The following is a 12,243-nucleotide window of genomic DNA, read 5'->3' on the forward strand; positions in this document are numbered from 1 at the left end:
TCATACTTTCTTCAGGAAAGGGATTGAAAAGTACTAGATATTGATAAGCATATAATAAAATCACAAAAAAATGAAATTGATTACATTCTGATAGATAGGAAATGACTCATTATTAAGAGGCAATTATTATTGGCAGCTGAGTGTCACAGTGGATAGAGTTTTTCAGAGTCAGGAAGACGAGTTTAAATTTGGCCTTTTTCTAGCCGAATAACCTTGAGCAAGTCACTTAAGCTCTATTAGCTCCAGTTTGTTACCCCCATCTGTAAAATGGGGATAACAATAGCACCTACTTCCTGGGTTGTTTTGTGGACAAAATGAGCTAACATTTATAAAGAGCTTTGCAAACCTTAAAAAGCTATATAAACACTATTATTATTAATTAGGAGCCATTCCTTAATCAACTATCTATGTATAGTCAGACCATTAACATATTAGAGAAAAGAAAAAGATTAATGTGAAACTAGAGAAACTAAAAAGGAGAAAAGATACATTGTAATTAAAATTGCAACATAAGCTATTTTTTAAAAAGTTATTGATACTTCTCACTGAAAAATGGGAAAGACATCATCTGAACTTAAAATAATTTCGTGAAGAAGTTCAAGCAGTGTAAATCAATTGTCACAACGTGGAGACCAAAGGAGACTAAAATAACACTTTGGTCAACAAATGCTTGACTTACTTGCCAAACAGACAGATATGGCAGCCCAGCATACCCCAGTGGAATATGTACTTTGTTCTATAATATTAGAATATAAACTCACTTGTAAAATTTGATGGAGAAAGATGATGGAGGATTATGTGCATTTATAGATGCAACAGGCAGGAACAATAATAAGCAGATTAAAAAATCAAAAGATCTGCAAAGATTTTATTAAGCTCTTGCCACCATCAAGGACATCAAAGCCACCATTGCTCTGATAGGTGAGCTTTTCACCTTTTCATGCCTGGAACTGTTGAGGTTTAGGGGTTCTGGGACCCTGAAATAATGATGCACGGCTCCTGCCTGAATGAATTAGACCCAATCTTTCTTTCAGCCAAAGACTAGGTTTATTAAAGATTTGCCGTATTGTCCAGACTCTTAAGGAATCTGAACATTTGTGCCGCTCGTATTGACAAGCGGGCTAGATTGAATCTGAGCCATAGGCCAGATTGAAACTCAGCCACTGGCCAGATTTTAAGAATCTGAGCACCTCAATAGAGACAAAGATGGATCTTACATACAAAAAGAATGTGGGAGAGATCTAGGAGTTGATAAGTAGCCTGACTACTGTGACTGTGAGGAAGGGTCTAGGGAGGATCTGGATGGGAGTGGCTAATAAACTGGGGTGACTGAAAGGTAGAACACCAGGGACCTGGACTATGTGGCCAAGGGAGACTGGAGTCTAGATAGGATCAAAGAGTGGAGGTCTCAAGTGGTCAAGTGGTGGGGCCAGGTGCAGACAATGAAAGGGTAGTTAATTAACTGGGAAGGGCCAATTGCCCCCAGCAATTTCCCCATGGACCTGGGCCGTGTGGGAAAGTTCAGGGCTTTTCCTTTTTGGGGTCCACATCCAAAAGACATGGTCTTTTCCTTTTAGGGGTTCCCATCAGAACCAAGTCCCCACATTACTTCCTCTAGCCATTTCTAAACTATGCCCCTCATTCGCACCCCTGCCCATCACTTCCTAGCTCCCCATGTGGCAGCAAGGTGGTGCAGTAGAGTGTTGAATCTACAATTAGGAAGACTATAATTGAGATTAAAATTGGCCTCAGACATTTATTAGCTATGAGGCCCTGGGCAAGTCACTTAACTGCTGCCTGCCTTAGTTTCCTTATTTGTAACACGGGGAAAATAATGGCATCTACTTCTTGGGATTGTTATGAGGATTCAATTGGATAACATATGGAAAGAAAGTGTTTTGCACACCTTAAAGCAATATATAAAAGTTATTATTATTGTGTGTTGTCTTGTCCCATTGGAATATAAACTCCTTGAGAGAAGAGACTATCCTACTTGCTTGTATTTGCATCTCCAGTGTTTAGCACACTTGTGGAATACAGTGAATGCTTAATAAATGCTTCATCATCATCATCACCACATTTGGACTTTAACATCACAATTACAGATGTGCTTGTAGAGGAAGTGAAGCAAGTATATACAGAAGAGGCCCCCACTGGAGGTGACATATTTTTGAAGGCATTGAGGGATCAATTATCAAAAATAGCTGAGGAAACTGAGGCAGACAGGGGTTAAGGCATTACATTGCTAGCAAGTGTCTGAGGCCAGTTTGACCTCACTTCAGGTCATTCTAACTGCAGGTTCAATACTCTATTGCACCACCTCGCTGCCTCATGGAGGGCTAGGAAGTAAGAGGCATGGGTATGAATGAGGGGCATGGTTTGGAAATGGTTCAGGGAAGTGATGTGGAGACCTGAATCCAGATAAAGTCCTTAACAAAATTTGGACCCTATTATTACTGGGGGGGGGAAGATATCTAAAGAACATCAATCACTACTGGTTGCTTTGCCCATTTTCCTCGCTATACAAAGTTTTTAATAAGGATAATTTGTACATTGTGTTGGGCATACTTGATGAGGGTATCAGAAAAGAATAGGCAAGATTCTACAAGCTACATTACACCCTAAGCCACATCTTTACCACCACACAATTAACTGAATGATATAACAAATGTGAGATTCCATTGTGTCCAATAGTGTCAGCTATAAAAAAGCCCATCTTTTTAATACCAATATTCTTCCAGTGTTATTGTATGATCATGAGTCATGCAACACAACAGTCTCTAAAGAACTAAAGCTAAGCAAAGGGCAATAGAGAAACACATGGTGGGTGAGAACAGACTGTAACACTTTTAAAAGAAGAAATTACAAAGGAAAAATGGTGTAAAGATGGCATCAAAGAAATAGATGAGTGGGAAAAGAAGGTGGGCTTGTATCAGGGGTATGCTAGAGCCAGCTCATAATGGTTCGTGAGGGCCAACTGTTAAAAAAAAAATTAGGGGGTGAGAATTTATACCTTGGAAATCAGCAAATGCTACAAATCAAGACTTCATTTATTGTTTTGTTGATTATCTCGACTTAAGAAAATGATGGAGAAAATGTTAATAATGTTGATTAAATTTTCAATGTGTTTTGTATTCTATTCCCCTAACCATCCAGAAACGGTTATTAAACGTTTACCAGCATCACCTTGGCTGGCATGGATGGGTTTTAAACAATATCGTAAAAGACAATGTTCACGTTGATGAGGTTAGAAATTATAAAAATAATAACAAAATGCATTTGGAAGACTTAAAAGTCAAGAATATCAAGTGAAATAATGAAAAAAATAAGAAAGAGGGTCCTATAGTGTTTTCATAGGATCATAGTTTTAGACCGGGAAGGGATGATAGACATCTTCTAGTCTAATGTTCTCATTGGGACCTGAAGCTTGGAGGGCTAGAGTTGATTTGCCCATTCATTCTCCTGTGGGGCCACCTTGCCATCCCTTTGTAGTCATCTCACTTCTCTCCACTTAGAATAGCACCTTTCAGACTGGGCCTCTGCAGACCAAGTCCCCAGGTCTTAGAAGAGTTTCTACTTAGGAGCTCCTGCCCTGAGGCTAAACTGTTACTGTATACAATTCTGTTATATGTACTATTTGTCATGTATTACATTACATTAGGCATATATTTGATCTTGTTATCATTATGCTCTGATTGGGTACAATGTTTATGTTTATTGCATGAATTTATGGCTAACTTCATGAAAGTTGCACGTGCATGTCCTATATCAGGTTACCTGCCCATGCATTATAGTTAGGATGATTACTAGGAACTAGATCATCTACTAATTTCTGAAAGCTGTGTAGTAATCTACAGAAACTCTTGTATATGCCATATAATTTGCTAGGACTACAAATTCTACACTGGACTAAGACAGGGCAGCTTAAAACCTGAAAGGTTTTTTGCCACTAATATTGCACATGAAATGCAAGAATTTAGAACGAAGAGTATGAGGTAGAGAATGATAGCTTTTTATTTGTTCCACTTAACCATTTTATTCTTGACTTTTCCCCCCTAATCATTTGGATAATAGACCCAGAGGAACTTGAGGAGCTAAGGGAAGGTGGTAACTCACAGCCACAAAATTCTTCACAGTTTGTTGGAATGCAGCCCTCCCTGTCCTCCTCTCCCTACTGGAAATGATATCAAGGGTAGTGAAGGCTGATAGGTTAACTCGAGGTAAAGGGTACTTTTTAACTCAAAGTCAGATATAAGCTCAGCACAGGGACCTTGATCCTATTAGTAGGATGAAGTAAATTCAAAGACAGAGGCAGAATTAGCTGGCTGTTGATTTGTGTTCCCAAAGAGCTTAAACCCTAGGCCTAAGAATCTTGGAGCTGACAAACTTCTCTTCTCATGGAGGGAAATTGTCTTTTTTCAGGTCTGATGAATACATGTGTAAAGGCCTTCCTTTTTCATTAAAAAATTAAAAAGATCAACCTTTTGACTACAACCTGAGAGAAAGGGAAAGGCAGAGAGATGACAAAATCAATTTCTCTTGTGTGGACATGATAGCACCTCAGTTGAATACAGCTGAGACCCAGTAGTTGGCAGAATTGAAAATAGCCCGGTTGTGACTCTATATCCAGAGGAAAAAGCAGTCTCAGTACAGAGTAGCACAATGATATTATCAAAATAAATTGGTGACCCTGCTGCATCAGAGGCAAGGGTTGCTCTCTATGCAAGTACATTGGCCACAAGTTCTGAGTGTATCCTAGCCACATACATTTCTAATGTGTTCCTGTTCCCCCCACATACATACACACATAATCCCTTGTCATTTGTCCCTTGTTTTCAAGGAGAACCAATAACATCCTGGGTGATGTCTTGACTCCTTCATGAATTGGATTTAAGTGAGGCAGAGTTGCACGAAGTCTGGTAGAGCTCTCTCTCTCTCTCTCTCTCTTCCAGAATCATCAAAGTCTGGTGGAAAGGCAGAAGTCAAGACAACTGACAATGGACCAAGACATAGTGGATGTCTTTGGTTTCTTCAATGTCTGACCAAGCTCTAAGCACTCCACAGTTCCTACTTCAGTTGCCTTCATGGCCATTGGAATAAATTGTTCTCATCTGCCTATTCCACCAGGGGAAGTCTTCACATGCTTGTGGTAGATATCACCCTAAATCACCAACAGGTTTGAAGCCTGTCAGTTACCTTTAGCCTGGTTTAGCCTGTCTGCCAAGACAGTTTACCAGGGTGTGGCAGCTGCACATGCTACAGCTTCTTGGAGCCACAGGTGAGAGTTAAGTGCCAGGTAGACACCAAAAGTTATGTATTACTAAAACTTTAGTAACTAGTACCTGTGTGTGCCAAAGACAGTTAACTTTTTTCCATTATTATTCTCATTTCTACAATAGAGAGAAAAATTTAATTCTTCTCAAGTAGTATCAAAAATACAAAGACATTCCCCACTTACCTTTCCTCTCTTGCATCAGTCTGGCTGCAGAGAAAACACAGGAAAACAACTCCAAATGTAATATTGTTATGAATTCAAAACTTTATTAGTGTAGAGGATGGATTAAAGGGAAGAGAGATAGGAAGTGAAGAGAAAGGAGAATATTGTAATAGTCCAAGCACGAATTAATTTGTGCTACATAAATTCAGCTAGGCTCTTACTCCTACAGATCAATCCCTTTAAATCCTTCTGTGAGTATGGCAAAACTTTTCTTCTATCCTCTCAGTTATAACGATGATTTTGCCTTTTTCTTCCCTGAGAAGGTGAGGTCATCTGACACAAGCTCCCTTCCTCATAGGATCATAGATTTAGATCTGGAAGGGACCTTGAAAGCCATCAAGTCCAACCTCCTAATTATACTAATGAGGAAACTGAGATCCAGAGAAGGTAAGTGACTTGTCAAAAGTCACATGGCTTCTGTCTGAGGCAGGATTCAAACTCAGTATTCTGTCTCTGCCTAGCACCACCGTAGCGCCTGGCTGGCATTCAGTTCCCCTCTGTGTTTCTCCTATCTCAGAAGAATAACTTCCTCCTGATCCCTAAACATCCCCTTTCTCTATGCTTGATGTATGTATTTATGGAAGAATGTGTCCAGGTGAGTGATGAGAATGTGCTACTTTTTAAAAATTATTATTATGTTTCATTAAGTGCCTTTGCTTAAAACTAGCTGCATTCACTAAATGATTAGTAGAAACACATTAACAGGGGTTTGTGAGCTATAGTTCTGAGTGGATTCAAACCCACAAAATACCTTGAATCTGGGGTGCCTCTTCTAGGGACTTATGTGAAGAGGAGGTGCCAAGTGAATATTTTATAGAATTGGATAAAATAAAAGCAACATTGACTTAGAGGAACAAAAAGTAAAGACTATAGGGGGATATAATGAAGAAAAGTAGGAAGAAGATGACTTCATCAAAATCTCAGATTATACTATGATGTAGTAATTATCAAGCCTACTTGGACTGATTCAAAAATTGGAAAGTAGATACATTGAATAACCTAAATAAAACCTAGAAATTAGACAGGGACAGAAGTCAAGTACACAGACTGCTAGGGAAGGAACTCCTTATTTTGATAAGAGCTATTGGGGATAAAGGGAAAACAGCTTTTAAAAAATTGAGTTTAGCTCAACATCTTATACCTCATATAACAATGAAGTCTAAATGGATAAATAGTTTAGAGAGAGATTATATAGGGTGGTAGGTAGAATCAGGAAGACCTAGGTTCAAGTCTCGCCTCTGCCACATACTGCCTGAGCAACCATGACCAACTTGCTTCACTTCTCAGTGTCTTAGGCAATTATCTAAGATCATTCGTTATGGATTAGAGTTGTTGGAATGAACCAGTGGAAGGACTTTTCTTCAAGAGTGACCTATGGTTGGGGCAGCTAGTTTTTGCAGTGGATAGTGCACCAGCCCTGGAGTTAGGAGGACCTGAGTTCGGATCTAGTCTCAAACATTTACTAGCTGTGGTGAGTCTGGGTAAGTCATTTAACCCTTATGGCCTACCCCACAAAAAAAAAAAAGAGTGAGCCACGGTACACTGGAGTGTTGTGAGTTTGGCTAGGTGTGCCACAAAACTGCTACCCAGAGTTCAAAGCTCCCACATGTCCATTCCCTGTCCCTAGCTGTCAACTGCTGATTGTTTTTCCAAGCTTAGAGTTTGCAAGGTTGCAATAGTGGCTTCATATAGAATCTCAAAGCTGCCTCCTTTGCTATGAGTGCTTGGGAAGTAAGGAAATAATATGGTGAGGACGTGGGGGAAAGGGAGATGGAGGAATCCTAAGGTTTAAGTAACAGGTCTGGAGATCTCATTGCCAGGGAGCCCTTTTTTGCTGTCAGCTTAAAAGTTCATTGTGCCACAATTCCTCATGGCAAAGAATGCTGGATGAATAAATAAAGTTTGAGAGCCATTGCCCTTCATTGATGAAATTGCTGATCCAGACACAAAACAAATCTAGTTGTGTGTGTGTGTGTGTGTGTGTGTGTGTGTGTGTAAAATGAGAGAATAGAAGTTCATATAGCTTTCATAATTATCCATAGAAAAGTTCATCATCAGACAAGGTGGTACATAAAAAGAGCAAGGTCCTAAAGAATTGAGAAGTGAAGTAAACTGGTCATTGCTCAGTCTGAATCTATAACTTCCTGATCCTATCTACTCTGTTATATTTTCTTTCTCTAAATGATTTATCCATTTAGACTTTATTGTTGTTTAAGGTCTAAGATGTTGATCTAGACTTAATTCTTTCCAGGTTGCTTTGATAAGAGACAATCTTTTTTTTTTTTGCCTTAAAATTTTTTAAAATTCATTTTGTACTTAAATACAAAAAAAAAACATTTCCAAGCACAGAGCACAACACAAAAAGAGGATTCAATATGAAATTATGAATCTCCATTTCATATTTTGCTTTTAAAAAAACTATGTAATAAATACTACACATCGTTTTCAAAGCTACCCTGCTTTTCTGTGCTTCCTTTTATTCTTTGCTGTGTATTTTTTTCTCCCTCCCTCCCCACCCCACAGTAGAGAAGGCTGCCCTTGGCCACAGACATATGTGTGTATGTGTGTGTGTATATACACACACACATATATATATACATATACATACACATGCATAAATGTATATGTAATATCACACTATACATCCAATTATTAGTTCTTTCTTTGGAGGTAGATAGCATCTTCCTTCATAGGTCCTTTTTTTTGTTGATTTAAGTATTTAAAATACTCAGAATATCTCAGTCATTCACAGTTATTCTTCTAATATTATTGCTGTTACTGCATCCAACATTCTTTTGGTTCAGCTCATTTTATTCTTCATCATTTCATGCAAGTCTATGTTTTTCTAAAACCATCATTTCTTACTGTACAGTAGTGTTCCATCACAAAAAAATAGACAATCTTAATTATAGAAACTATTAAAAAACTTTTGTGTAAATAAAATAAAGACCATTTGAACCAGGAGGAAAGATACAGCTTGGAAAAAATCTTTGTATTAAACATTTCTGATAAAATCTGACATCCAAAATCTATAGGGGATTGACAAAAATATCTAAGATGAAGAGCCATTCTCCAACAGACAAGTGATCAAAGAACAAGTTTAATCCATGTTCAGAGGAAGAAATACAAAGTCAAAGGGAATTCTGTGGTACAGTGGGAAAGAGTCCTCTACTTGTAGCCAGAGAACGAGAGTTCAAATCCTGACATTGGGATTCTTACAAGTCTCCCTACAGGCATAATTATATCAGAATGATAGAGAAATTATTCTTTTACATATTGTAATCTTGTACGTTTCTCTTAAACCATAAAAGTTAAAAAGAAGATAAATCCATGATTCCGTGCTTCCTTCAATGTCATAAAAGTTGAACGAACTTAGTTAAACAGAGTCATAATTTCATATGTTCCTTAAGGAAACAAACCTAGTCAAACAACTTCTATGGGTAAATTGAGTTACGTTACAGATTAAAAACTATATTTAGAAGGTTCACAAAAAGGTTGAGGAGGAAGATTTACATGTCTCCAAAGAGTCAGGTCAGTTGAGATTCTTCCTCTGGTTTCTTATCTAAGGAATGTTTAAGGCTTCAAGTAAATTTTCACATCCCATGCGACAGGTTTTGGTCAACTCAACAACCTCTCAACTCGAAGAAACAACTCTGACCTTCCCTTAACATTATTATTCCATAAGTCAGATTTTTGCAGGTGAGATTTACATTAGACTTTTAGTTAAAATTTGTAGGAGGAATAGCCCAAGTTCCAAATAATAAAAGGAAATAAAAAATTCCTATAACAAAAGATGTAAAAACTTTAGCTCTGCTCCCTATAGAACACAGTTCAAGTTTCAAGTCCCAAATCCCCTGGGGCTCGAGTCCTAGGCACTCTGGTTTCTCAGGCCTTACCTTTCCGGCTGGCTGGCTGCATAAACCTAGCTGCAATCCCAGCTCCACACTCACCATGGCTCGAACTTCCTGTGAGAGAGAACTACAGGAACGCTGTCTCAGGCCTCGAAGTTTTGAAAGAGGTCTGCAGTTGGCTATGCAGACAATGAAAGGAGGCTATTCCCACCCATGTGAGCGGAAAAATTGGGGAAATAGAGTGCCTCCAGGTTAGGACATCTGGGCATGTGTTTGCAAGCCCCCTTACACTATTAATAACTTCCCCTTTAAAGTGTTCAAAATTGCTAACAACCTGAGAAAGGCAAATAGCCACTCATTAAACTAAGAAAGATTCTGAAAGTTAGGAAAACTCACTGTTGGAAGGGTTGTGGGAAGAAAGGCATGCTAATTCCCTGTTGGAGCTCTGAATCGGTTCAGTTGTTCTCCAAAACAATTTAGGATTATGCAAGAAAAGTTACTAAATTGTTTATACCCTCTGACCTAGAGATCTCACTACTGGGACTATATTCTAAAGAGATTCTTGACAGTGAGAAAAGACCAACATGTATAAAAATGGTTAGTAGATGTATAGAGGCAGTACCACTGATAAATGACAGCTCCTAATGAATTTGATGAGTTTCCACCCAAAGCCCCCATCCATTTGAAGAAATTACTGGGTATGAACTTTTATCAGGAGGATATCTCCCTTGGGGGGAAAGGCATTTATTCTACAGTATTTGAGGTCACTGGGAATTCCTCTGATTGTTTCCCAGTGACTTGGGCTTCCTCCCAGATGTTTAGGGACATAAGAGTCAAGGGATAATCAGAGAAGAATGGAAGAGCACTATTTTCTCTCCCTTGGACTTCAGACCAGAGTGCAACAGCAGATCAGTCAATAAACATTTACTAAGCACTTACTGTGTGCCAGGCACACAAGATACAAAGAAAGGCAAGACAGCCCCTGCTTTCCAGGGATCTCACAATCTAGGGGAGCAGATAATATACAAATGATTACGTACAAATAAGCTGCATATAGGATGGGAAATACTCAACAGAAAGAAGGCATTAGAATTAAGAGGGATTGGGAAGTTGGGATTGAAGCCAGGAAGTGGAGATGAGGAGGCATTCTCAGGCATGGGGCACAGCCATAGAAAATGCCTGCGGCTGAGGAGTGTCTTGCTCAGGACCGTGTCACTGGAATGAAGAGTATGTGCCAGGGAGTAAGGTATAAGAAGACTGGAAAGAAGTGGGGAGATTTTGAAGGGCTTGGAATGCCAAAAAGAAGATTTTATATTTGTTCTGGGAAGTGATAATGAGCCATTGGAGTTTACTAAGGGTGGAGGCTGGGGAGAGGGTTGGGTCATGACATAATCAAACTTACATTTTAGAAAAATCACTTTAAAAAAAAGGAAAAAAAAGAAAATCACTTTAGTGGCCGAATGGAAGATGAACTGGAGTGAAAGAGACTTGTAGCAGGCAGACGAACAAATAGGGTACTGCAATAGTCTAGATATGAGGAGTTTAGGACCTGCACTAAGATAGTGCCAGTACCAGAGAAGAGAAGGGGACATATGTGAGAGATGTTGCAAAGGTAAAATCCATAGGCCTTGGAAAAATATTGGATATAAGAGAAGAAGGGGGAGGTGGGAGTGAGAGATGGTGAATCAAGGATAATATCTAGGTTTCAGCCATGGGGAAATAGGAAGATGGTGGTGACCTTGACAGTAATAGGAAAAATTATGAATTCTGTTTTGGACATGCTGGGTTTAAGATATCTATTGGACATCCAATTCAAAATGTCTAAAGAACAGTTGGAAATATCTATTGGACATCCAATTCAAAATGTCTAAAGAACAGTTAGAAATGAGAAGAGGTCAGCAGAGAGGTTAGGGATTTGAGAATTATTAGCACAGAGATGACAATTAAATCCATGGGAGTTGATGAGATCACCAAATGAAGCAGTATAAAGGGAGAAGAAAAGAGGGTCCAGGGCAGAACCCTGTGAAACAGTCATAATTAGTGGGCATGACTTGGATGAAGATCCAGTGAAGGAGACTAAGAAGGATTGGTCAGATGGGTAGGAGAAGAAACAAAAGAGAATAGAATCCTGAAAACCTAGAGAGAGGAGAATATCAACGAGAAGGGAGTAATCAACAATGTCAAAAGCTGTAGAGAAGTCAAAAAGGAAGAGGACTGGGGAAAGGCAATTGGATCTGGCAATAAAGAGGTCATTGGTAATGTTGGAAAGAGCAGTTTTGGTTGAATGATGAGGTTAGGAACCAGATTATAGAAAGCTAATAAGAGAGTGGGAAGAGAAGAAATGGAGACAGCTACCATAGATGTAGATGGCCTTTTTATTTTTAAAAAAAATTTCATTCATTTATTTATTTTAAATTTTATTAATTTATTTTGATTTATCAACAATCACTTCAATATGCTTTTGAGTTGAAAATTTTTCTCCACCTTCCTCTCCCCCACTCTCCCCAAGATGGCACACAATCTGATATAGGCTTTACATTTACATTCCTATTAAACATATTTTCACATTAGTGAAGTTGTAAGTAAAAATTAAAATCAATAGGAGGAACCATCAGAAAGATGAAACAAAACTCAACAGAAGGTAAAAATAAGTGATAGCTATTCGACTTCCATAGTTCTTTCTTTGGATGTGGACAGCATTTTCCATCACGAGACCTCTGGAGATGTCTTAGATCCTTGTAATGCTGAGAAGAGTTCAGCTTAACAATATTAGTCATTGCATAACGTGGCTGTTATTGTGTACAAAGTCCTCTTGGTTCTGCTCACTTCACTCAGTATCAGACCATATAAGTCTTTCCAGGTTTTTCTGAAGTCAGCCTGTTCATCATTTCTTAT

The sequence above is a fragment of the Phascolarctos cinereus genome, unplaced genomic scaffold (genome assembly GCF_003287225.1).
Source record: "Phascolarctos cinereus isolate Bilbo 61053 unplaced genomic scaffold, phaCin_HiC Scaffold_4;HRSCAF=312, whole genome shotgun sequence".
Lineage (NCBI taxonomy): Eukaryota > Metazoa > Chordata > Mammalia > Diprotodontia > Phascolarctidae > Phascolarctos > Phascolarctos cinereus.